Source organism: Dendrobates tinctorius, unplaced genomic scaffold (genome assembly GCF_039654945.1).
Source record: "Dendrobates tinctorius isolate UK_male_01 unplaced genomic scaffold, ASM3965494v1 ptg000075l, whole genome shotgun sequence".
Lineage (NCBI taxonomy): Eukaryota > Metazoa > Chordata > Amphibia > Anura > Dendrobatidae > Dendrobates > Dendrobates tinctorius.
Window position 1 is genome coordinate 33,327,950 of NW_027361743.1, and position 27,172 is coordinate 33,355,121.

At 43.3% G+C, this 27,172-nt stretch overlaps 1 protein-coding gene across 2 annotated transcripts in view; it reads right to left on the bottom strand.

Annotated features, from left to right (window-relative positions):
* Positions 1-6,166, bottom strand: part of SLC7A1 (solute carrier family 7 member 1) — a 53,754-nt gene extending 47,588 nt beyond the window's left edge. For both annotated transcript variants that reach the window (XM_073583161.1, XM_073583162.1), the window contains exon 1: positions 5,895-6,166. The gene's annotated coding sequence lies outside the window, so the exon portion shown is untranslated. The remainder of the gene's footprint in view (positions 1-5,894) is intronic.
* Positions 6,167-27,172: the final 21,006 nt, after the last annotated feature.

A 27,172-nucleotide genomic window follows, 5' to 3' on the forward strand; every position in this document is an offset into this window, starting at 1 on the left:
CAAAGCTCAACCTTGGTCTCTTCAGACCATAACACATTTTCCCACATGCTTTTGGCAGACTTGATGTAGATTTTGAAAAAGCATAGCCGGGCAGTGATGTTTTTCTTTGTAAGAAAAGGCTTCCATCTTGCCACTCTACTACATAGGTCAGGCATATAAAAATACAGGAGATTGCTGCCAAATGCAGTACACAACCAGCACTTGCTAGAAACTCCTGCAGCTCCTTCAATGTTGCTGTAGGCCTCTTGGCGGTCTCCTGGACCAATTTTCTTCTTGCCTTTTTATCAGTTTTTTGGGGGATGTTCAGTTCTAGGTAATGTCAGTGTTGTGCTAAATTTAAGCCATGTCTTGATGACTTTCTTCACCGTGTTCCATGCTATATCTAACGCCTTGGAAATTTTAGTACCCTTCCCCTGACTGATAACTTTGTTGTCAGCTGTTTATGGACCTTTTGTTGTAAATTATTAAGAAAGTGTTCACACTTATGTAACAACATTATTTTAGCTTTGTTATATTTATCTACCACCCTCAAAATGACTTCATTTTGTTTTTCAATTAATTTGTACAGATCATGAGTGACGTTAAAGGTGGAAAAAGATCTGGAATTCTTCTTCTTGGCATAATTTTTTACATGATAAAAACCTGGCATTTAAAAAAGGGGGTCTAGAGTTTACCGTATATCCTATGGCATCACTGCTTTGGGACAGGTAAATAATAATCACTATTTAAAGTGTACAGTTTACCTTAACACCATTATAGTTTACAAACATGGTTACTGGAGTCGGTCAACAGTGTAACAACAGACGCGCCTGACATCTAAGCTCGTCTTTAATTCTTGGAGAGATTTTTTAAAAGAGGATTATAGTACAACTCCCATGATAAAGAATACACTGTTTGGAATGCAAAAATCACTAAAGCAAGCGCTGTGTACACACCAAACAAGCCAAGAATGGCGGGGATGCAGAATTATCAGTGTAATACTAGATGTGTATATGACCTTCAGTAATCACTTTATGGAATTCATTTATGAACTATAATTTACCATTCATAAAGTTGTTTATACACAAGTTGTTACTTGTCAATAATATGTAATTGTTTTATCCAGCCTCAATGCTGCTGTTCTGGATCTGGCAATGGTTTTCTTTTTCCCTTCCCTTCTCCATTCCTGAGATACGGCCCCCTATTCTCTGTATGCCATTCTAGTTTTGTATGTCAACGGGAGCACGATCTAAAACTCTTCTCTACGCGAGCCTAGTTGGCTACTAAAAAAGACATTAGTTACTTATAGAGAACAAGGGACCGTATCTCAGAAATGGAGAAACGCAGAAAATAAAGAAAAAAAAAGATGGAACAGTGGAATTTACTCCAAAAAGAATTCAAATCCATCCGTGATTAGACATGTTAATGTGTATGAGGAGCTTTAGACTGATCTCATTTTCGAGCAAACTAGCAGATTTGCAGCAGGAAAAGAAAAAGTGTTGTCATCAAAACTACAGCAAGAAGCCAGACTCATTGGAAAGGGGATAACTGTCTGATTGCTGGGGGTCTGACCCCTACTGGTTCCAAGAACAGCGATTCTGAAGATCCCCGTCTGCACGGAGCGGAGGTCGATTACGCTTACCGCTTCTCCATTCATACATACCGTAGTATTTTTTTTTTATTTTTAAGGTTGAAGGGAGACTTAAAGTCCATCTAGTTCAACCCATAGCCTAATGTTGATTTTAATAAGGAGCGGGTATGGCCAGTTGAGAAGTGCGCTCTGTGCTTTCCGGCATTCCCATTAAGAATGAGTGGAGCGGTAGTGCACATGATCGACCTTCGCGCCATTCGCCCTCACACTTGGGATCGGTGGGGGCCACGGTAGTCAGACCCCAAGCGATCAAAGAAAAGTACCCCTTGCCTTGTGGAAACCCCAAGCGATCAAAAAAAGTACCCCTTGCCTTGTGGATAGGGTATAACTTTTAGGCTAAGTGCACACGTAGCAGAAAATTTCTGCTCAAAAACCTGACTCCCTTCCCAGAAACCGCGCCTTTTTTGTCTTTGCGTTTTCCGCGCAATTTTGTTGTGTTTTTTTGCGCGGTTTTGATGCGTTTTTTTCTGGCGCATTTTCAAAACGCATTGAACTAGCCAGAAACGCGGAAAAATCCGCAAAATTAATGAGCATGCTGCGTTTTTTACCGTGATGCGCTTTTTTTCGCGGTAAAAAACGCATCAATATGCACAAAAAGTGCAAAATGCATAGAAATTAATGGGAAGCTTATTTTTAGCAGTTTTATAGACAAAACCGCTAAAAAAAAAACGCTAAAAAAAACGCTGTGTGTGAACATAGCCTTAAAGTTGAGAACGCCCCTTTAATTCTGAGCGCAGGTGACGTCAATGTGGACAGTCTACCCCTTAAGTTTTACATCTAAGAAATATCTTAATTTTCTAAACTAAAAAATGTGGAAGATTGTCGGTGGATGCAATGCATAGTGAGCAGCTAAATCTATCCTTGGTCGATAAATCCCGGCTAGACTACTAAATCTGCTGAGCGCCCACAAGCTTTCTGTTTATAGTAAGCAAATCTCCAAGGTGAACAAATAGCATCACATTTACACAACATAGCCGCAGCGTCACTATGAGGGCGACCTTACATGTCCTCTGGGGTCAAGTATAATGCTTACAATAGACGCTAAACACATAGGAAACGCTCCTATAGCTGGCAAATCGACTGACGGGAAACACAAGGAAAAGTCGCCCTGGTATCAATATAGTAAATGAAAACATGGAGATCAATGTATTTCATAATTCTGCTTATTACGGTTACATAACCATTTGGCACAATTATTCCATGTACGCTGCACTTTCATCACAATCATAGATACTAATAAGATGACAGCGTGTCTGGACCTTTTCTCCTCCTACCTGTCAGTGTAAACCTTAGAAGGAGGAGGAAAATAAAAAATTACCCAAATTTCAATCAAGGATTGAAGAAGAGTTACATTCTGCCCCTAGGTGTGTTTGGCAGTGACTACGGGGCAGCGTGACCCAGGAGGGAACGGCAAGCGGGCACAATGACTCCAACACCAGCTGGGCACCGCTGAACTAATCTGTGTCACATCGCTTTTCTCTTTTTGATATATTCTTTTAATCTTGCTATTTTATGAAAACGGGAATTTTTTTTTTTTAGGGCAAATATAGTAGAGGTTGTCAAGTACCCTGTGATACCTGGCACAAACGTGTGGGCAGGTCGCAGGGTGACGTACACACGGCTTTAATTTTCCATTCAACGTTCCAGTCGGTAGAAACCTTTCAAGTTGCTCATATTACACGACTCAGTGCATTTTAACAATCAGGAGCAGACGCAGAAGAAGCATCGCCTAGGTCAGAATTAATAAAGATGAGGCTGCGGATATTGGGACATGCTATATATATTTCAGGATCTGAATTTCAGACCTTGGCCAGGCCTTGATTATTGTGGACTTCTTTAGATGCTACTACAAATTTCAACCACTGAACTTTCAGAGGTGAAATCCATGTAGATGGATTTCACTTGTTTTTTTTTTTTTTTAAATGACAGGCAGCAGTAAGAGTCTGTGTATGAATGAACATGACATTTTTGGTAGGACCTCAATTAAGTAGAAAAATCCACAAGCGCTGCAAGGGGATCCTGCGGCGTATTCATAGCGGAGTTCAGCCCTGTTAAATTGAAAGGGGTGATTTCAGCAATGAAGATCTGCAGGTTTTCACTGTATATCAATTTTGGCATGGAAACAGTCCATAATATAAGAATGAGAGTTGTAAAATCGGATGCACTTGCTAGTACTGTAACCAGCTTTGGATTGTAGACGCACAAATCCACAGGTAAAATTTATAGCGATTCTGTCTCATGTGGAAGTACCATCTACTACTGCATTCAGGAAACATCTAAAGTAGATACCAAACACCGGCCTATTCAATGATACTGACTCAAAAATAGTCTTGTCTACCCCCAATTTTGCCCCAGCACATCTTCTCCTCTGGCCTGGTGACAGCATTAGAAGTGTCCCAGGGTATGTTCTGTGAATTCAAAGGGTAACATTTCTCAATGAAGAGAGTGACATGCCAGAAAAAGGAGAACTTTAAGCCATTTAATGCTCCTCTGGGAAATTAGATATGCAAATTGCCTTTTCAGAGGAAGAGGACTATAACTCTAACGCCACCTATTAGGGCGCAGTCAGATGACTGTATAAATCGGCCCGCGAACAGACCACAATGCACGGACTGGCAGTGGCGCTCCTGACCCGAGTGTGACAGCTGCATGGAAATATATGAATTGTAATCAATGTCTGATTGGTGCCCCCCGCCGATCAGCTGTTCTCGGTGCCGGCTGGCCAGAAGTGATATTGAAAAGGGGGTGGATGTGCAGTACCTGGCCGCGGCCACTATCAGGAGGAGCAGCGCAGTATCTGAGCACTTCTGGCCACTGTCCTCACTGAGAACAGCTGATGTGTGGGGCTGCTGGGTGACACAGCCCTACCGATCAGAAATCGATGACCTATCCCAAGGATAGGTCATCAATGTAAAAGTAGTGGACAGCCTGCTTAAGTCATATAGCAATGCTCATTAAAGGGCCGGCATTGAGCTTTAGGATCGCTACTTTTAATAGTTGGCTCTACAGTTCTAGTCCTCGTCCTCTCTGAAGAGGCAATTTGCATTGTGAATCCACAACACACTTCATGAACAGCAGCACGGGTCTGTGTGCTTAGTGACATGTCCATGAAACCGAAGATCGAAGCCTGAGCTGATGATTTATTTAGTGTCCCTACATCAGTAGCCATGTGTTCCAGTGAAAGTCCCTATAATTGGGAGGTCATGGAAGACATGAGAACTGAAAAGTGATGAAGCGCTGCTGCGTCCCCTGCCGCCAGTCATGGTGGTCTCAGCACAGGGATTGCAATGATGATACCCCCTGACAAGTCTAATGACAGATCAGAAGATGAAGCAATGCCATGAATAGTAGCACTAATAAGTAATTATTATTATTATAGCACCATTTATTCCATCGCGCTTTCCATGTGCCTCAATCAAAAAGTGCCTCAATAATGATACAAGTCACATCATATGATGGAGCTTCAGCAGAACCTCAGATCTTGGCTTTCCTTCAGCCTGTCCCTGGATTTCCCACATCTCCTCTAATGGGAGAACTAATCTAACAAGGACAACGTGCTTCTCCCCACACCATAAAGGGCAATGTAGTGGAGCGGTGACGTGGGGAGGTGGAGCTGCAGATGACAGCGCGGGACACTGGATCCTACACACTGAGACCTATGGATTTAGGCAGAAATCTCATGGAAAGCCCCAAACATCCCCATGTAATCCTGGCATCTACAGCGGCACAGGCGATCTGGGGCTGGAAATATCCGAGAAGAGCAGCCTGACAGATGCCACATGCCCAGAATGGAGGGGAGAGGGCGGGCAGCAACCACCAGAAACATTGCATCATGCTGTAATGTGCGGGAAGGGACAGGATCTAGCGCGAGGGTTCCCAGGGGAGACACAAGGACCGATGTGTGGACGGCAGAGCCCAGTGCAGCAGCCTGCCAGGAGCCGGGCATTATCTGGAGACAGAGCTGCCATAGAATGCAGCCAGCCAGGGGGCCTCATCGGGGGTGACACAGAGGAAAAAGCAGCAGGATGAGGAGAAGAGGCGCCGGGACACGTGACCCGAGGACCCGACACATTGTATCCCCAACGGTCCATGGAATCCGGACACGTGACGCCAAAAGATACATTCTCTCCCCAACGTTCTAGGACACGTGACCCGCTCTGTAAATACAGTGTTTCCCCAACGTTCTATTGTATCCGCTCCTCTTCCCCGGGGGTCAGGAGAAGAAGAACCGCAGTGTGTACAGCAGTATAAGGCCGGTACTCACTCAGTAGATGCCGGAGCTGGGGTGGCTGCAGTCCTCCGGGGCGCTGGCTGGGGTGGCTGCAGTCCTCCGGGGCGCTGGCTGGGGTGGCTGCAGTCCTCCGGGGCGCTGGCTGGGGTGGCTGCAGTCCTCCGGGGCGCTGGCTGGGGTGGCTGCAGTCCTCCGGGGCACGCTGCTCCTCACACACAAGGTCGCCGTGTAGTAATAGTGGAGCGGCAGCGTGCTGGATGTTGCCGGCTCTCGCCACTCCTTGGGTGTATTACATCAGCCACCCCTCCTCCCTCCTCTCCCTCCTCTCCCTCCTCTCCCTCCTCCTTGTGGACTTGGCTGCTAAGACCCTACAGATCCAGGGCCGCCGGTACAGCTCAGGGTTATGCTGGTCCATGCCCCCTTCTCCTGTAGTGGTCAGCTGCCCATCATTACGCATTCTGGATATACTATTACAGTCACGGTCAAGGCCTGGGTGTGTGACCTGGTGCAATACATCCGGGTCCTCAGGGAACTGAGAGGTGACTCACAAGTGTGACTGAGAATAGAACCATGCCATGGGATCAGAGGAGGCTAGACCAGATACCATATAGGTCATGTGAGAATTCCTCCACAGATGACTTTATTAGCTGCACATACCAGTAAGATTGCGATGACAAGTGGGGGAGGCAGTGGTACAAAGCACCAGGCCCCCCAGCTGACGGGGCCCATAGCGGCTGCATGGTCTGCCGCTATGGGCAGTACGCCCCAGTCCTTCAACTACACATACTAAACGCCTGTAATATTAAAAACAATATTACCGGCATTTATATAGCGACAACATATTCTGCAGCACTTTCCAATTAAGAAGGGACATAGGGCCGGACTGGCCATCTGGCAATTCTGGCAAATGCCACAAGGGCCTGTCTGGTCATGGGCCGCCTTGTCTGCTACATCGTTAGTAGAATCCATGTTCTCAAGACACCTATACTGTTAAGAGTTGTGACGGAGCACAAAGTGGCTGATTCCATCACATACCCCGGCAGGCCACGGGTATCATTAGGAATATTGGTCTCGTAGTAAAACGTGCCGTACTCCATCCAGGGTGATATTTGTAATATATCTGCATCTGGTGCTTGGAGACAACATGGGACTGTGATTTCAAATGCCAGAACTGAATTTCAGCCCCAGTCCGTACCTGGATGTAGACAATAAAGACATCCCAAAGTAACTCATAATTCATCAGTTAGGCTACTTTCACACATCAGGTTTTCGGCGTCAGGCGCGATCCGGCGTCGTGCCGGAATGCCGGATCCGGCAAATGTTTTGTAAAACCTGATGTGCCGGATCCGGTTTTCTGCCGGATCTGTCTTGTTCTTGACAGACAAAACCGGATCTGTCTCATCCGGTTCATCCGTTTTTCGACGGATTACGCCGGATCTGGTTTTTAAAATTGACCCTTGTGGCCTTCCGAACGGGATTGGCTACTGGAAAACTATATATAGCATGTTCGTACAGCCCTTCTTTGACAGGTTGTAGAGGAGAAAGTGCAGGTTGGAGAGAAGAGCAAGTTACTGGCGAAGATGGATGTTGTCATTGGAAATATTACCACTAGAAGTTCTGTGACGGTTTCAGTAATGAGGGACAATTTTGCACTATACTTTATGTCACCTCAAGGCAGAGTACACTGGCAGGATGACAGAGTGTGAAAGATTTGTGCCCTAACCAAACTTGTGTACCTTCTGGACCAACAGTATATACCTTTGCCAACCAAAGTTGGCTATCTTGTCATGGTCTTACTATTTTTAGCTTTAGGCCACAGGTGTGTACCTGGTTGTGTTTTATGCAAAGTATTTCACCTTTTAACAAAAGTTGTGTACATTGTTAGGAAATCACCAACAATAAACACAACTTTTCAGGTGAAATACTTTGCTTCAAACACAACCAGGAACACAACTGTGGCAAAAAGCTAAAATTTACCCACAGTTATATACCTGGTTTTGAATACCTTTTTACCTTTTAAATACCCTGTATTTAACCTTTTTTTTAAACATATTTCGCCGCAGAAAGAAATGACAGACAACCAGTGTAAACAATAATTTAACTTTTATTTAAAATATTTTTTTTTGTGTAAACTGTTTTACACCGATGCCTCAACCTTGTGCCAGTCATTACACTGGCTACCCATCCACTCCTGAATTCAGTAAAAACTTATCACCCTCACCTACAAAGCTCTCCATGGCTCAGCACTATCGCACATCTCCTCCCTCGTCTCAGCCTACCACCCTACCTGTGCCCTCCGCTCTGCTAATGACCTGAGGTTAACATCCTCAATAATCAGAACCTCCTACTTCCGTCTCCAAGAATTTTCACATGCTGCACCATTTCTTTGGAATGCACTAGCCAGGTTAATACGATTAATCCCCAATCCCCACAGTTTTAAGAGTGCCCTAAAAACGCATTTGTTCAGACTGGCCTACCGCCTGAACGCATTAACCTAACTATCCCTGTGTTGCCCATTCAAGATTTTTACCATAACCAGGTTCCTTATATCATGTTCTCACATGCTTTATGCATTTAATAGCCCTCTGTGTCTGTACTGTTACGTACTTAGGCTGATGTACTATGACTGATCTGAACAATGAGAGCAATTGTCACCATCCACCTTTCATGTCTCCCCTCATAGATTGTAAGCTTGCGAGCAGGGCCCTCATTCCTCTTGGTATCTGTTATGTTCTATGTGATTATTGTTATACTGTAATGTCTATCGTCTGTACAAGTCCCCTCTGAAATGTAAAGCTCTGCAGAATATGTTGGCGCTATAGAAATAAAATCATTATTATTTATTAGGGATCACATTTATCCGGCGCTCTATGCTGAGCACTTTGTGGTTTCCATCTAAATCTCTGAGTGACGTGACAGATGAAACCCCCGAGGGATCCATTCACTATAATGAGGCAGCAGATTTACTCTGTTCTTTTCAGAAGTGCACAGAACTGTGGTCGATAGCACTTTTAGGCAATCCTATAAAGACGGACACCGCCGGATCACAGGTCCTATGGTGCCCACAGTGCCTCCATCTGCCCCATTGCCGGGGTTTCTGTCTGAATCATGTATTTCAGAGATTTACACAGAAACGCTGTTGTAAACGCTCAGTGCAGGATAAATGTGCGCCGAGCCTTACTGCGATCTTTGGGAGGCAGAATGAAAAAAATCAACAGCATGTGAAGAATTGGTTTTATTTATTTTTATGTCGTTCCTCGTACAGTATAAGTGATTAGGTGACTTTATTCTTTGGGTCGGTGTGATTGCAGCAATACCAGATTTAAAGCGGGTTTTTATGTTTGACAGCTGTCACACATTAAAAGACGCTTTTATTGCGAAAACTAATTTTTGCATCACCACATTTTGAGAGCTATAATTTTTTAATATTTCAGCCGACAGAGTCATATGAGGGCTTTTTTGCAGGACAAGCTGACGTTTTTGTTGGTATCATTTTTGGGCACATGACATTTTTTGATCACTTTCTATTCCAATTTTTGGGGGACAGAAGGAACAAAAACCAGCAATTCAGGAATTGCTTTCTTTTTTCTTTTATACAGTTCCACGTGTGGTAAAATTAATAAGACCGCTTTATTCTTTGGGTCAGTACGATTACAGCAATACCTCATTTATATCTTTTTTATGTTTTGGTGCTTTTACACAATAAAAACTATTTTACAAATAAAATAATTATTTTTGCATCACTTTATTCTGAGAGCTACAACTTTTTTATTTTTCTGCTGATGACGCTGTATGGCAGCTTAGTTTTTGCAGGACAAAATAACATTTTCATCTGTACCATTTTTATTTACATTCCTCTTTTTGTTCATGTTTTATTGCACTTTTTGTTCGCCAGTATGATAATGAAGCATTGTTTTTTGCCTAGTTTTTAAGTTATTTTTTTCACGGTGTTTACTGTAGTGGTTAACCAGTAGGATAGTTTTATAGAGTGGGTCGTTACGGACATGGCAATACCAAATATGTGTACTTTTAGTGTTTATTTACATAAATAAATGTATTTATTAGAAAAACACTTTATTTTTTTCTTTATTTAGAAATTTAAAAAAAAATATTTTTACATTTTACACATTCTAATATTTTATTTTTTTTTTACTTTTTTTACATTTTCCCAGGATGGGTCATCACTATACAATGTCAGATCACTGATCTGACAATTTCACTGCTTAGCATCAGATCAGCGATCTGACAGGCAGGGAAGGAGGCATGACGGTGCCTGCTCTCACCAGGCACTCACAAACTACCTCCCTGCAAGGACCCGGAAGGACCTCACGGCCATCTTGGTACCGGGGGTCTCCATGGAGACCATCAGGCCAATGCAATCGATGGAAGCGTGCAGGGAGCCCTCTCCCTGCTTCCCTGCGTGATGCTTCTCTGTGCCGCTGTCACTACTGACCATGGCATCAGAGGGGTTAAATGCCTGCGATTGGGCACCGATCATAGGCTGGAACCTAGCAATTAGGTAGTCACCAGGGTCAGCTCTGATTGGGGTGCGATCGACTATGACATGGATTGCACCAATCAGGGCAAACAGGTGATTTGAACTAGCAGTGACCACCATGCACTTGTACCTTGCATGCTTGCCTTGTGATGCCATAGAAGCCTGTGACATCACAGTTGCTGCTGCCTGTGCCTGCTCCAGCTGAAAAGAAAGAAGAGTTCTTGATCCCTGATCCTTGCCTGATCGCTCCTCATCCTCCCCAATCCCCCTCTAGCCCCTTGCACACCTCTCCCCACTCCCCTTCTGCAGCAGAGTACTTGATTGCTTGATTTTTGGCAGTTTTATTCTTACTCATGCATCCTGCACCCACCGAGCGTTGATCAGTGACACAAATCACTGATCAATGTCCATGCTTGCTGTTTTCTTGGATTTTTTTTGTCCCTTGTCCATTTTTCTCTCCTCCCTTTGCACCACCTCCATGCGTGCACCCTGCAGCTGCCGAGTGTTGATCAGTGACGCAAATCACTGATCTGCACTCATGCTCGCTATTTTCCACAACTTTGTTTCCCTAACTGCTTCCCCCACATTCTTTGCCGCTGATCAGACAAACAACGATGATTAGCACTTGCGCTTGCTTTTGGCATGGACTTCCCATCTATTTTTTTTCCCCCTTTTGCACCACATCCATGCATGCGTCCTACAGCTGTCGAGCGCTGGTTGGTGACGAATATTACTGACTGATAAATAGAAAAATGGCAAACAGCACTCTCCTCCAGGCCCTGGGTACGATAAACCTGTAAAAAATAGAATTAAAATAAAAAAGTGATATACTCACCTCCCGACGACCCAGGACTCTTTCCCTCCTCTCACCACGTGCCCGGCATCTTCCGGTCCCAGTAGTGCTTTGTGCGAAAGACCGCTGATGACATTGTGCTCTCGCGAGTGATGTCATCTCCAGTCCTTCGCGCTAAGCATTACTGGGACCGGAAGATGCTGGGAGCGTGGAGAGGAGATCGGGGGCCGTCGGAAGGTGAGAATAACCCTCGCTGGCCATATTCTAAAGTACCCGATGCATTAGAATTGGGCCACCATCTAGTATCTACATAAATTCCTAGTTTTCAAAATGGGGTCACTTGTGGGGGATTTCCATGGTTTAGGCACATCAGGGGCTCTGCAAACGTGACAAGACTCCTGCCGACCAATCCATCAAAGTCTGCATTCTGAAACGTCATTCCTTCACTTCTGAACCCTCACATGCGCCCATATAGTTGTTTTCTTCCACATATGGGGTATCGCCAGTACTTAGGAGAAATTTCACAACAATTTTTGTGGTCCATTTTCTCCTGTTGTGAATATAAAAAAAATTGGGACTAAAAGATCAATTTGGATGAAGGAGTCTGACACTGTAAGTCCTTAGTTTTATTTCTGTCCTACATAGGACTCATGATTCTGCAGGAATTTTGATTGATCTTTTTTTTTCATATTAAAGGTCAGGGTCTATTACCTTGTTTCATTGCACTAGCACTTTATATGTGCATGGATCTTATACCCACTAATCATGCAATATTACAAACCAAATAGCATTTGACAAAATTGACCACTTTTTGCATTTGCCTGTTATTCGCTCTATTTATCATTTACTGTACTGGTTGACATCTTATACCTATAGCATAGAGATGAAGTTAGTTATCTATGTGCCAATCCTCATGGACTTCACAGTATTACAGTATTATGTATGTATTGTATCTCGATTCTCGGTCTCTCCTTCGGACATTTGTCCATATCCCTGTGTGTGCGCACCTTGTTTTTATTATATTGTTTTAATTTTTTCTTACTTTGTTCTGTTATCCTTTGACTATCACCTTATTTAAATAAAATAGTAATTTTGGTTCATTATTTCTGTTTTACTGGGACTTTTTTTGGTCAGATTTGCACTTCCCTCTTCTCTACCTTTGGTTTTTACTGACTGCTCTGTTAGTCACACGTGAGGTCCGGTCCTTTGGGATGTGTGGATAATATATCATTGATGTTTACAGTACTATAAGTTTATCACACGACTAGACCTACACTCCTCCCTTGTTGCATTTCTCAGTTGAAAACTATTGCAGACCAGAGAGCCACTGTTTCGCTGTGCCACGCTTACTCTTCAGTCACAGTAACCCTGCCAACATGTTAACAACTCTGGCGAGGCTTGAAAACTGATGCTGGTATGACATAATTAAGCCCCTTGAATCTGTGGGTCTTTGATTGGTGTACAGCTAGGCTTGGACCGGCCCACAGGAGAACAGGAGAATCATCCGGTGGGCTCCTGTGGAAGAGTGATCCACCACCTCTTAGATGAGCAGCACTTGGCACTACATACTTGAACCACTATATACAAAGACGGCATCTCATTAATTTAACAATCTACCCAGCTCCTTGTTATATAAATTTGTGATTGAGAATAATGTTACACTTGCATGTAGTTAAAAGGGGGGGCCCTGGAGTAGGTTTCTGGTGGGCCCTTGGCACCCCAGTCCCATACTGCGTACAGCTGCAACAGCAAAAACTCCCACACATGTAGTACATTCGGGAGAATAGGAAGAGATCCAACACAAGTACAATTAAAATACATTTTATTAAATATATAGTATTAAAAACAAGGAATAAAAAGGAAAAATGCCATAAAAGGGACATCAAGCAGTAGGTGAGGTGAACCAAAAATGTACAAAATATTATTAATAATAATAATGGTGATAAATGCACATGTAATAGCTCCCGCTAGCATAGTGCTAAATATAAACAGCACCTCACTTATTGGCACTGCCTGAGATCGGTAAGTAATATCACAGTAGGGTAATGTAAGTCTCAATCACATAGAAACTAGTAGCTAGATGTAATGATAATGCTCTAATAGCAGAAACAAAAGTGTCTACTAAGTGCACAAACAGGTAAACCTATGAAAATAAAGGTTAGATTACCGGTAACAGGTGGCCACAGGGATCTCCTCGGCGTCCCCTCACCCCGATGCGCGTTTCGCTGCCAGCTTCTGGGAGCATACAGCTGTAGAGTAACATTGAGCCACTGAGGAGAAGGAAGTAGAGGACAAAGCCGTTCAGCGTGGGACCTGGGACAGGTGAGAGATTTGGTTGATTTTTTTTATAACAGAAGTGGAAGATGGTGAGGGCAAGGTACACAATAGTTGCTACATATGACTCATACCACTCACCCCTCTGGTCCCTCTGTGCCTCACGTCACCCGTCGTGTCCTCGTCGCATCTTCTGATTGCCACCATGAGTGCTGATATCCTGGACCTCTAGTGCTAGGCCGGGACTTGATGAGGCCTGGGAGGGTTCTGAGCAAGTGGACAAAAGGTCATGCTGTGTACAGTAAGAGGGGCGCAGGAACACCGGTTCATGGGAAAATATGCTATTACCAGGCATAATCGCCTCTTCTGACGGCGATTACATGCACGCACAATGCATAAATGTGTATGAAGGGAGTCAGGAGACATAGCCGTTGGCTGAACAGGCATTTAGTCAACAGCTATCTAATATACACAATATATACTGCACATTGCTAGGCATTGACAACTAATGGCGCCATGTGATACCTGGCACAAGAATATGGTGTGACTCGGGTCGGGTGTGACTTTCATGCTAAGGAAGTCGTAAACTAGCATTATCTTTCTATAGAAGTCGGTTGAATTGTTCTGCTATCAGTTGCTTATCTGTATCTGAGCAGCCCACATTACACAGTTCTCTCTTATGTCACACCGCGGTCTCCCTGGTGCACGATAACCAGAGGTGAAGCATATGGCCTCCATGCTACATATATGATCTGTGTGATGTTGATGTTACAGATCAGAGTCACACAGTGTCCACGAGAGGAGTTGCTTCTGAGGTTCACCCTTCCCATCTAGATCGAACGCGCGGAAGTTTATTTTTAAAGAAAAGTAACGAGGATGATGCTGCTGCATACTGTGTGCATTATCTCACTACAGTACTGCCGATAACACACAATACCCCCTCACCACTCACATACAGCGTTCTGATACTTCACTGCATCCGAGTCCATCGCCGAACGAAGTCACTGACAGTGGCTTGCGAAAGTATTCCCTCCCTTTGGCTTTTTATCTATTTTGTTATATTGCAACCTGTGTTTGAACATTTTTGTAATGTGATTTATGTGTGTGATGCATCAGCTCTAAATAGTCTAAGTTGGTGAAGGAAGAAAAATATAGTCAGAAATTAAATTTATGGGATCAAATAACTAAAAATTATCATGTGCATATATCTTCACCCCTTACGTCACATGCTTAGTGTCGGGACATCCCCCTGTGTGCGATCTAAAGGGCATGTCACACTAAGAGATATCGCTAGCAATATCGCTATAACTAGTGACGTTATAGCGATATTACTAGCGATATCTCTGTGTCTGATACTTACCTACGACCCGCTCCCCCGCTGGTTATCGTTGATCGCGCGAGAACGTTCAGGACTGTTTCTCGTCGTCAGCTTCCTGTGGCGCTTCCTGCTGTGACGACGAGCGACGCGTGGAGCCGGGCGGGAGGACGCAGGATCACCTGGTGTGACAGGTAAGTAGCGATCCCCGTCCCCAGCGATGTCGCTAGTGAGATTGGCCTGTGTGGCAGCTCACTAGCGACCACTTAGCGATGTACCAGCGATCCTGACCGCATCATATCGCTGGTCGGGATCGCTGGTACATCGCTAAGTGTGACAGTACCTTAAGTCTCACATGGTCTGTCAGTGCTGTATATACACTTTATCTTTTCTGAAAGGCCACAGAGGCTGCAACACCATCAACCCAGAGGCACCACTGACCAAACACCATGGAGACCAAGGAGATCTCCAGAAAAGCCAGGGACAAAATTGTTGAGAAGTACAAGTCAGGGTTGGGTTAAAAAAAAAACAAACTAGTATCTGATGATCCCTGGAGCACCATCAAATCCATTATCATCAAATGCAATCCAATAAATTTTATACCAGGTTATTTGTGCTCCCGTAGGTGTAGGATCCAAGGCTTCTTATTATCTGAAAAAGGTTTTTATTATTTCTCAAGAAAAAGCACATACAACGCGTTTCGACAGTATAAAATGTCTTTCTCAGGTATGTTGTCATAAGTGTTCCAAAATTGTGGATAGCTTTATAAGAAGTAGTATTATGCTAAATAGGGTGTGGACCGCTAAAATGAGTTACTAACACACCCACTATAGAGCTGCTATACAAGTTAGAAGTCTACAAGAGGACATATTGATAGTAAAAGCAAAGGTATTATATAAATATATAAAAAACATAATAAAATTAGATTATAACAGATATTATATAAAATATGTTAATGAAAATCATAAAATTACAATATAATTATATAGCGAATTTAAATGGTTATATGTGACTAAAATAAGTTTAAAACACATAGATTATAAAAGCAGTGCTAATTAGATTTATGGAAAACACATTTTTTTTTTATATATTTTTTATATATTCCCTCAATGACTTCATGTAGTCCGTCCGGATGTAAAGTCCCCATTTTAAAAATCCAATAGGATTCTTTGCGATTCAATTTATCAGTGCGGCTAGAGCAGTTCTCTGGAATTTGCTCAACTGGTGTAACATTTATGTTCAACTAGGTGGTGGCCCAATTCTAACGCATCTGGTATTCTAGAATCTCTCTCTCTCCGTGCCACATATCTCCCGACAGGGGGCATGCGTCGTTCGAATGCGCTGATTGGTCGTGGCCAGCCGGGCGTGACCATTCAGAGGCGCGGAATTTCCGTTACAGACAGGCAAAGACGATTATATAGTAGACTAGCAGAAGAGCCCAGCGCTGCCCGGGCATAGTAACTAACTACAGTTAGTTATAGCAAATTATAATGATTATATCTATATACATAAAGCTGAGTGTAGAGCCCCGCCCACTCCATATAGCCACATTCACTATAATATCCCACATCATCCAGTCAGCCAGAGCTACCGGACTACTACCCCTAATATCCCACATCGTCCCGTCAGTAAGATCCACCAGACTACTCCCCCTAATATCCCACATCATCCTGTCAAAGCCACCGGACTACTACCCCCAATATCCCACAACATCCCCTCAGCCAGAGCCACCAGACTACAACCACTAATATCCCACATCATCCCGTCAGCCAGAGCCACCGGACAACTACCACTAATATCCCACATCATCCCGTCACAGCGGCCGGACTACTACCCCTAATATCCCACATCATCCCATCAGCCAGAGCCACCAGACTACTACCCCTAATATCCCACATCATCCGGTCAGCCAGAGCCACCGGACTACTACCACTAATATCCCCCATCAGCCTGGGGTCAGAACCAGACCGCTGAGTGGAACGGTCCTAACTTCCATACCGGGGATCCCTTTAAGAGAGGTCTGGCATCAGAACCAGAGTGCTGAGTGGATTTTCCCTGACTTCCATACCAATGATCCCTTTAACAGAAGCCTGGGGTGAGAATCAGAACGCCGAGGGATTTACCCTAACTTCCATACCGGAGATCCCTTTAAGAGAGGCCTGGGGTCAGTACCAAAGCACAGAGTGGATTTGCCCTCACTTCCATACCAATGATCCATTTAAGAGGGGCCTTGGGTCAGAACCAGAGCGCTGAGTGGATTTGCCCTGACTTGCATACCAATGATCCCTTTAATAGAACCCTGAGGTCAGAATCAAAGCGCTGATGGATTTGCCCTTACTTCCATGCAGGAGATTCTTTTAAGAGAGCCTGGGGTCAGTACCAAAGCGCAGAGTGGATTTGCCCTAACTTCCATACCAATGATCCCTTTAAGAGCTCCTGGGGTCAGAACCACAGAGCTGAGTGGAACGGTCCTCACTTCCATACCGGGGATCCCTTTAAGAGAGGCCTGGGGTCAAAACCAAAGTGCTGGATGGATTTGCTCTGACTTCCATACCAATGATCCCTTTAAGAGGGAAGATGTGCCTATAGGATGGAGGATATGTGATGTGTATATGGGCATGGGAGCGGGGATTCATTTCTGTCATGTGCTCTCTGCTCCTTTTTGGGGGGCAGACAATAGCTGGGAGCATATGTTCCCAGGGATGCTAGATTTCTCCCACCATGTCAGTATCTGCTGAGGTGTTGTCAAGTGGGAAAACTTGCTCATAGCAACCAATCACAGCTCAGCTTCTTTTAACCAGCTCTGGTGAAATTAAAGATGCTTAGTGATTGGTTGCAAGGAAAACTGTTGCTCATAGCAACCAATCATAGCTCAGCTTCTTTTGAACAGCTCTGGCGAAATAAAAGATGCTTCGTGATTTTTTGGTGATACACACATACATACATTCAGTTTTATATATATATAGATTGTTTGTTGTGCTTCAAACATAAGTGTTGAGACAAACTATGTTTCATGAAGCCATTTTTTGCATTGTGCCTGTGGCCATTCATACGTGTTCTCAGGGACTGTGTAGTATGTCCAACGTATTGAACGCCACAGGCACATGTAATGACATATACCACAAACTGGCTGTCGCAGGATAATTTCTGCGTTACTGGGAAAAATTCGCCCGTGCTGTTACATTGAATCCCAGCCGCATTGTGATCTATGATTTTACAGTAACAGCACTTTTTTGAATTACATCGCAAAACAACTGTTTTTTTTTTTTTGTCATTTTTATTCATTTTATCCATTTTTTTGTTAGATAAATTTTCTGTCCCCCCTGTGATAGTTGTTTTAAGTGGCTGGGGGCAATAATGCCTCTTATAGTTTGTGCCCTACGGAATGTGATATTAGGTTTTTCTGGTAGAATTTTTTTTCAGATATACATCTTTTTTCAATAGATACCAACATTTATTGAGTTATCCTCCTAATATCATTATTGTTCCGATTGTATGCGGTTATGAAATTGTATTGCCAAATGTTATTTTTCTTAATTCCATTGTTGTTTTGATGTATTTCATCCTTTCGTTTAAATAAACATTCATCCTGCGTTTTTCTCTAAATTGTTTCATAGGCACTCAGAATTAATTTTTTCGGATATTTTTTATCATAACATTTTTTAATTAAAATTTTGGACTGTTCAATGTAGTCATCTTTATTTGTATTATTTTTTTTCTAATTCTATGAAATTGACTGAAGGGAATATTTGTTTTCCACTTTTTATAATGCGCACTGTTGTAATGTAGGAAGCCATTACTGTTAGTTTTCTTTAAAAAAAAGTTTTACTAATAATTTCCTTATTATTATGAGACAATTCCAAATCTAGGAAGTCTATTTTTTCATTACTCATCTTAGCGGTGAATGTTATTCCCCACTGATTCACATTCATCTCACTGATGAACTGCTCTGCTTTCTCCTGACTTCCCCTCCAAATGATGATCAGATCGTCTATAAAGCGACGGTATAGGATTATATGGTTAACATAATCACATTGGGTGATTAGTGATGAGGACTCGAATAGCCCCATAAATAAATTAGCAAAACTTGGGGCTACCGGCGTCCCCATCGCGGTACCGAGCCGCTGTATGTATAGCTGTTCCTGAAATGTAAAAGCGTTGTGTTCAAGAATAAATTTTAAACCTTTCAATAGGAATTCTCTTTGGGAGTCTGGCATTTCCTTAATACCTTTTAGGTAATGCTCCATTGCTTTTATTCCCAGACCATGCTGAATATTGGAATACAAAGCATTTACATCCATGGTAATAAAAAGAAAATCTTCCTCCCATACAATGTTTCTAATTTCATATACAGTTAGGTCCATATATATTTGGACAGAGACAACATTTTTCTAATTTTGGTTCTAGACATTACCACAATGAATTTTAAACAAAACAATTCAGATGCAGTTGAAGTTCAGACTTTCAGCTTTCATTTGAGGGTATCCACATTAAAATTGGATGAAGGGTTTTAGCGCTGAAATCTCATCTCCCGAGATTACAGTGCTGAGATCTCCATCTGCGCTTGCGCGGCAGCCATTTTCCGGGAAGCAATCCACCGCACAGGCATGGATGCGGCGGCAGGCACCGGGGGACACAGCGCGGTGGCGGCAGCACCCGAGGGACCCAGCGCGGCGGCGGCAGCACCCGGGAGACCCAGCGCGGTGGCGGCAGCACCAGGTACAGAGTTGGCGACAGCACCCTGGGGACAGAGTGGGCGACAGCACCCCGGGGACAGAGTGGGTGACAGCACCCCGGGGACAGAGTGGGCGACAGCACCCTGGGGACAGAGTGGGCGACAGCACCCCGGGGACAGTGTGGGCGACAGCATCCCGGGGACAGAGTGGGCGACAGCATCCCGGGGACAGAGTGGGCGACAGTACCAGGGGACAGAGCGGTAAGCAATAAGACGCCTGGATTATAAGAAGCACCACCATTTTATTAAAAAAACGTTTTTTCCTATTTTTCTCCTCAAAATTTGGGGTGCGTCTTATAATCCGGAGCGTCTTATAAAGCGAAAAATACGGTAAATTATTTGCTTCTTTCAAATATATTTCCCTATCCTGAAGCACTATCCCCCCTTTATCAGCCTCCCTTATTACTATTTTGGCATTATGCTTAAGATTTTTTATGGCACTTCTTTCTTCCATAGAGATATTATTTTTATAGCCTTTTATTTTTTTATTTTTAAAATTTTAGTTTTTCAAAAAATGAGATTCTTTAGTAAAATTATTTTTTTCCTCACTCATGTGTCTGAATTCTTCGTCTACCATTGAAAAAAATGTTTCCAAGTTGCTACCCCGATGATGAATCGGGTTGAAATTAGACTGTGGACATACTTCCTTGTGCAAAAAATTATCTTTTTTATCTGTAGTTTCTTCTTTTTTTCTGTGCTAAATCTTGCCCTTCTATGTTTTCCATAATGGAAAAATGGCATGCTATTGTTAACTTACGTACATATTTATTGAGATCCAAAAAAAAATACTTTTGCTAACGAACATATAGTTAAATTTCCACGCGGTGGTAACAGAGAGAGGCATTTGCGTGATAAAGAAGCACTGTGGATCCTTTTACTTGATACGAGAGTACCTACAGGTTTAAACCTTAAAAAAGAGTTCATGCTTTATTATTGATTTTATTATTCTTGCCTTTTTTTGTATGTGGTTTTGTTTTATGTCACATGATTGTGTTTCGCTCTAATGAGGCACCTGTGTGTTGAATTTATGTATCCACCCTTTTTTCTTGGAAGGCATGCTGAGTCTAAGAACACCTGTTCGAAATGCGTCCAGCTTTGTATTAGCAACCTTTCTTCCGGTCATTCCGGGCGGGTGCGTTAAGTCTATCAATATTTTATAAAGTTTAAATAAATATTACTCCTCTGAGCTGGACATCTTCCTTTGGATCATAGTAAATTGATTACACAGTAGTGAGATATCTTGATTATCTTCTCGGGGACACAACGTTTCTTGGGTCCCTGCGAGGCTCAGTACGGGGTTTTCAGAGGGAAATTCAAACTGACTGGTACTGATTTCCTCTCCTTCTTTGCTCCTTTCCTTATTAATAACCTCCTTTTTTTGCTGCTTTCATTGCTGATAGCCTCTCTTTTTTTATTTCTATCCTTGCTGATTTCATTATTCATATTTTTTTTAAGGCAGTAGACTGGGTTATCCCAGGTGTGAACGAAATCATTTTATTCGTCAAATTTTTATTATTATAGCTTTTTGGTATAGCCCTCGCTTCTTTGTAGGTAAATTTATTATTAGAAGTGGCTCTAATATCCTCCCCCAAAATGGCTTTAGTTTTCGTATTAGAATCATAGAATCGTAGAGTTGGAAGGGACCTCCTGGGCCATCTGGTCCAACCCCCTGCTCAAAGCAGGATTCACTAAATCATCCCAGTCAGATGTCTGTCCAGCCTTTGTTTGAATACTTCCATTGAAGAAGAACTCACCACTTCTCGTGGCAGCCTGTTCCACTCATTGATCACTCTAAGGCTGAGTTCACACGTGGCGTTTTTTTCGCGTTTCCGCGGCGGTTTTAACTGCGCGATTTTACCGCGAAAAATAAGCATCCCATGCATTCCTATGGGATTCCGCAATGCTGTGCTAATGCTGCGGTTTTTACCGCAGCGGAATCGCTTCGCGGTAAAAACCGCAGCATGCTCATTAATTTTGCGGAATCGCGGCGATCCCGCACCCATAAGAATGCATTGTTCCGCTTATTTCCCTCATGTGGCTGTGCCCACCATGCGTAAAGTAAGCAGAACATTTGCGGATGGTACCCACGGCCCGGAGGAGAGGAGACTGTCCTCCGGGCTTTGGGTACCATATCCCTGTAAAAAATAGAATTTAAAATAAAAAATATTGTTATTCTTACCTTCCGACGTCCCGCGCAGCCTTCCTGCCTCTCTCCACTCTCTCGTTCCCAATAATCCTTTGCGAAAATGCCCGCGATGACGTCCGTTCTCGCGGGATCGCGAAGTCTCATGGTCATTCGCGCGACGTCATCGCGAATAACCGCGAGACATCGTGATCCCGCAAGAACGGACGTCATCGCGGGCATTTTCGCAAAGGATTACTGGGAACGGCTGTGCGGGACGTCGGAAGGTAAGAATAACAATTTTTTTTATTTTTTTTTACATTTTATCTTTTACTACTGATGCCGCATAGCCGGCCTCAGTAGTAAAAAGTTGGTCACACTCGTCAAACACTATGTTTGACGAGTGTGACCAACCTGTCAATCAGTACTCCAAGTGATGCTACAGATCGCTTGGAAAACGCTAGCATTTTGCAAGCTAAATACGCTTGCAAAATGCTAGTTTTTCCGCGGGAGAATCGCGGGAATTTAAAATGAGATTTTCCCGCGGAATGGAATTCCGGAATTCTCGCGGTAATTTCTGCGAGAGTTCCGGTACGTGTGCACATAGCCTAACTGTCAAAAAGTTTTTTCTAATATCTAATCTGTGTCTCCTCCTCTTCAGTTTCATTCCATTGCTTCTAGTCTTTCCTTGTGCAAATGAGAATAAAGATGATCCTTCTACAATGTGACAGCCCTTGAGATATTTGTAGACAGCTATTAAGTCTCCTCTCAGTCTTCTCTTTTGCAGGTTAAACATTCCCAAATCATGCAACCTTTCCTCATAAGACAGGGTTTGCAGACCGGTCACCATTCTGGTCGCTCTTTTCTGAACTTGCTCCAGTTTATTGATGTCTTTTTTAAAATGTGGCGCCCAAAACTGGACACAGTATTCCAGATGAGGTCTGACCAAAGAGGAGTAGAGGGCAATAATGACTTCACGTGATCTAGACTGTATGCTTCTGTTAATACATCCTAGAATTGCATTTGCCTTTTTTGCTGCTGCATCACACTGTTGACTCATATTCAGTCTGTGATGTATTAGTATACCCAAGTCTTTTTCACATGTGCTGTTGCTTAGCCCTATTCCTCCCATTCTGTATATGCTTTTTTCATTTTTATTGCCCAGATGTAGTACTTTGCATTTTCCCTGTTAAAAACCATTCTGTTAGTTGCTGCCCACTGCTCCAGTTTATTTATATCTTTTTGAATCCTCTCTCTCTCTTCGCTAGTATTAGCTATCCCTCCTAGCTTTGTGTCATCGGCAAATTTAATCAGTTTACCCTCAATTCCTTTATCTAAATCGTTGATAAAGATGTTGAACAATACAGGGCCAAGGACAGAGCCCTGTGGTACCCCACTTGAGACATTCTTCCAACTGGATGTGCAGCCATTTACGACCACTCTTTAGGTCCAATCACTAAGCCAGTTATGAATCCACCTAACCGTTGCCTTGTCCATTCCATACCTAGTAATTTTTTCAATAAGGATTGTGTTAGATACTTTGTCAAATGCTTTGCTGAAGTCAAGATATACTATATCTACAGCATTTCCCTGATCCACCCAATCCGTGATTCCGTCATAGAAGGAAATTAAGTTAGTCTGACATGACTTATTAGTTACAAACCCATGCTGACTCTGTTTAATCACTTCACTCTCATTCAGGTACTGACATACATGTTGTTTAATAATTTGTTCAAAGACCTTTCCTGGTATAGAAGTCAGACTCACCAGCCTATAGTTGCCTGGGTCCACCTTCTTCCCCTGTTTGAAGATAGGAACAACATTTGCTCTTCTCTAGTCTTCTGCGACTTCTCCTGTTCTCCAACAATTTTCAAAGATTATGGAGAGGGGTTCAAAAATTTCGTCTGCTATCTCCTTCAGTACTCTGGGGTGTAATTCATCTGGACCTGGAGACTTGAATTCATTTAGGTTAACTAAGTGTTTCCTCACTATCTTTCTGTTTATAGAAATCCTGGATTCTTCTATTCCCTTAATAGGACAGTGAATAACAGTTGATGTTACATTTCCTTTCTGAGAGAAAACAGATGCAAAATAGGAATTTAAAAGTTCGGCCTTCTAAACATCCTGTCTTACAATTTCATCATTTTCATCCTGTAAAAATCCTATAGCATCTTTGACTTTTCTTTTACTTTTGACGTCTCTTGCAAGCCTCAATTCATTGTCAGCTTTAGTAATCTGATTTGTGCCCTGCAGGTTCTGCAGACAGCATTATATTCTTCTTTAGATATGCCTCCCTGTTATGAATGGGTCACCGAGGAGGATAGCAGGCCCAGGCTAAGCCACAGAAAACCAGAGAGGTTGGTAACTAAGCGGATGCAGACCCCTGATCCTGTCCACACAACTAGCAGTAGCCATGGAGCGTACCTACGATGATCCTAGACACCTTGGCACAGCTGGAGAGCTATCTAAGCCTAAAGCAAGAAAGGGGAAATCTAAACTGCCCTGGGGCAGACCCCAAAGGAATAGATAGCCCCCAAACATATATTGTCGGTGAGACAAGATGAAAACACAAACGGAGGCAGAAATAGACTGAGCAAACGATGAGGCCCACACTGACTAGATAGGACAGGAAAGGTAAAATACTGTCTGCAATCACGCAAAAAACCCTGCAAAAAGTCCAAAACGTCTGATGCACAAAAACACTGAAGTCGCACGACTTAGCCCCCCACTATATCAGCACTCTGGTATATTCTGAAAGCAAAGCAAAAAGAGACCAATATAAAAGGGGACAAAACAAACTGGCACATGCAGTAACATATGGGCGGTGATTCAGTACAGCCCCAGCCGGAGCTAGCTGACCCGCACAAAGCAGAGATAAACAAAACCAGATCAAGTGCAAACAGAATAGCAAATGAACCACTTAGCTGAACATGCAGGGAAAGAGCAGGAGACATCAGACCTCAGGAGGCACTGGAAGAAAATCACCAGCAGGGATAGAGGGAGTCAGCTGTCTCCTCATCATCAGGTGGAAAGCCTCTGTCAATCAGATCAGCTCCACTACCTCCAGTAACCACCAGAGGGAGCCCAGAAAGAGAACCCTCAATCTGACCAGCTCCACTATCTTCAGTAATCACCAGCAAGAGAATTCACAACTCCTCCCTCTTTCCATTTTATAAACATTTCTTTCTTCCTTTTTAGCATGTGCTTAAGTTCTGTGCTCATCCATCCTGGTTTCCTTAAATGCTTCCTATTCTTCCCTCTTTTCGGAATTGTTAACAATTGTGCTTTGAGAATTTCATTTTTCAAGATTTCCCATCCTTCCTGGACATTTTTGTCGTTAAGGATATCCAGCCATTGGATCCCTCCAATTCTCTTTCTGAATCCCTTAAAATCTGCCTTTCTGAAATCTAACCTTGACGTCTGAATCTTCACAGGTCTTCCTCCTCTAGTTATCCAAAATTCTAAAATAGCATGGTCGCTACCTCCTAGGGTCCCAGCCGCTTTTACCTCCTCAACCATTTCCTCCCTGGTTATGAGGATTAGGTCCAAGGTAGCAGTTCCCCTTGTTTTCTCCCCTACCTTTTGGAAGATAAAGTTGTCAGCAAGAGAGGATAAGAATTTCCTTGACCTGTTAGTTTTGCCTGAGAGAGATTCCCAACAAATGTCTGGATAGATGAAATCTCCCATGACAACTATGTCATATTTTTTGGAGAACTTGGCCATTTGATGCATAAAGAGTTCATCCATATCTTCAGCTTGCACAGGCGGCCTGTAGTAAATGCCTACAATGGTGTCCTTTCCATTGTTCTGTCCTTGTATTCTTACCCAGTTTCCACAGAACTCCCAGTCTCTGAAGCTTCAATCTCTGTGCAGATATACGCGTTTCTAACATACAATGCGACACCCCCTCCTCGTTTATCAAGTCTGTTTCTAGCAAATAAGTTGTATCCTTCTAGCCTTGTATTCCAGTCATGTTTATTGTCCCACCAAGTTTCAGTGATTCCAATGACATCATATTTCTTTTCCAACGTTAGTAGTTCCAGTTCTCCTTGTTTGTTGCCCATGCTTTGTGCATTAGTATAGAAACATTTTAGTTTGTGATTGGTTTCTCTTTCTCCAATATTTTTATTATTTACATTCTTTTGTCTTTGTTCTTCCTTTCCACTTCTAATAGCAGAGTTCTCAATAGCATTTGTCAGGTGTATGGCTTTTTCTGGCCTTTTGCTTCCCTTCCCACATTGTTCTAGTTTAAAGCTCTCCTGATGAGTGTAGCAAGGCGACTTCCAAATACATGTTTTCCAGTCTTCGTAAGGTGCACCCCATCTCTAGCAAGTAGTCCATCGTATAGGTAATTCACTCCGTGATCCAGAAATCCAAATCCTTGCTGACGGCACCATCGACGTAGCCAGTTGTTCACCTGCAGAAACTTATTCCACCTCCTTGTTCCATGGCCATCCACTGGGAGGATGGAAGAGAAGACCACCTGCGCTCCCAGTTCTTTCACTTTCTTGCCTAAGTCTAAGTCACTGCAGATGGTTTCCAGGTCGTTTCTTGCGGTGTCATTTGTCCCCACGTGTATTAGCAGGAATGGGTAGTCATCTGTAGGTCTGAAGAGTCCTGATATCCTGTCAGACACATCTTTAATTTTTGCACCTGGAAGACAGCACATTTCTCTTGAAGTTATATCCGGTCTGCAGATAGCGGCCTCTGTTCCTCTCAACAGGGAATCACCCATGACCACCACTCTCCGTTTCTTCTTCACAACATTTTTCTTTCTCCATCCAGGAGGATTCTGAAGGCGTACAAGGTTGCTGTTTGTGGGCAAAGTCTTATCCTGATTAGTGTTGAGCGATACCATCCGATATTGAGAAATATCGGATCGGATTGGATCGGCCAATACCCAAAAAGTATCGGTATCGCCGATTCCGATACCGTAAGTCCCATTCAAGTCAATGGGACAGAAATGTCGGAATTAAAAAAAACCCTTTATTTACTTGCACATCCTGTTTGGGAGGGGGGAAGAGTGTGGGCGGTGCGTGGGCGGACACTGTGCGGGTCTGTGTGTGTGGGCGGAGTCTGTGCGGGCCTGCCGGGGGTCTGTGCGGGCTGCCAGGGGTCTGTGCGGGCTGCCGGGGATCTGTACGGGCCTGCCGGGGGTCGGTGCCGGCTGCCGGAGGTCTGTGCGGGCCTGCCGGGGGTCTGTGAGGGCATCGTCCGATGGGACTACAAGTCCCATCGGGCGATGCCTGCTACAATGACAGTGATTGACACATTAGCCAATGATGGGACAGTAGTAGTCCCATCATCCGGCTAATGTGTTGAATGTAAAAAAAAAAAAAAAAAAACACTACATACATACTACATACAGTGGGGCAAAAAAGTATTTAGTCAGTCAGCAATAGTGCAAGTTCCACCACTTAAAAAGATGAGAGGCGTCTGTAATTTACATCATAGGTAGACCTCAACTATGGGAGACAAACTGAGAAAAAAAAATCCAGAAAATCACATTGTCTGTTTTTTTTTTCATTTTATTTGCATATTATGGTGGAAAATAAGTATTTGGTCAGAAACAAG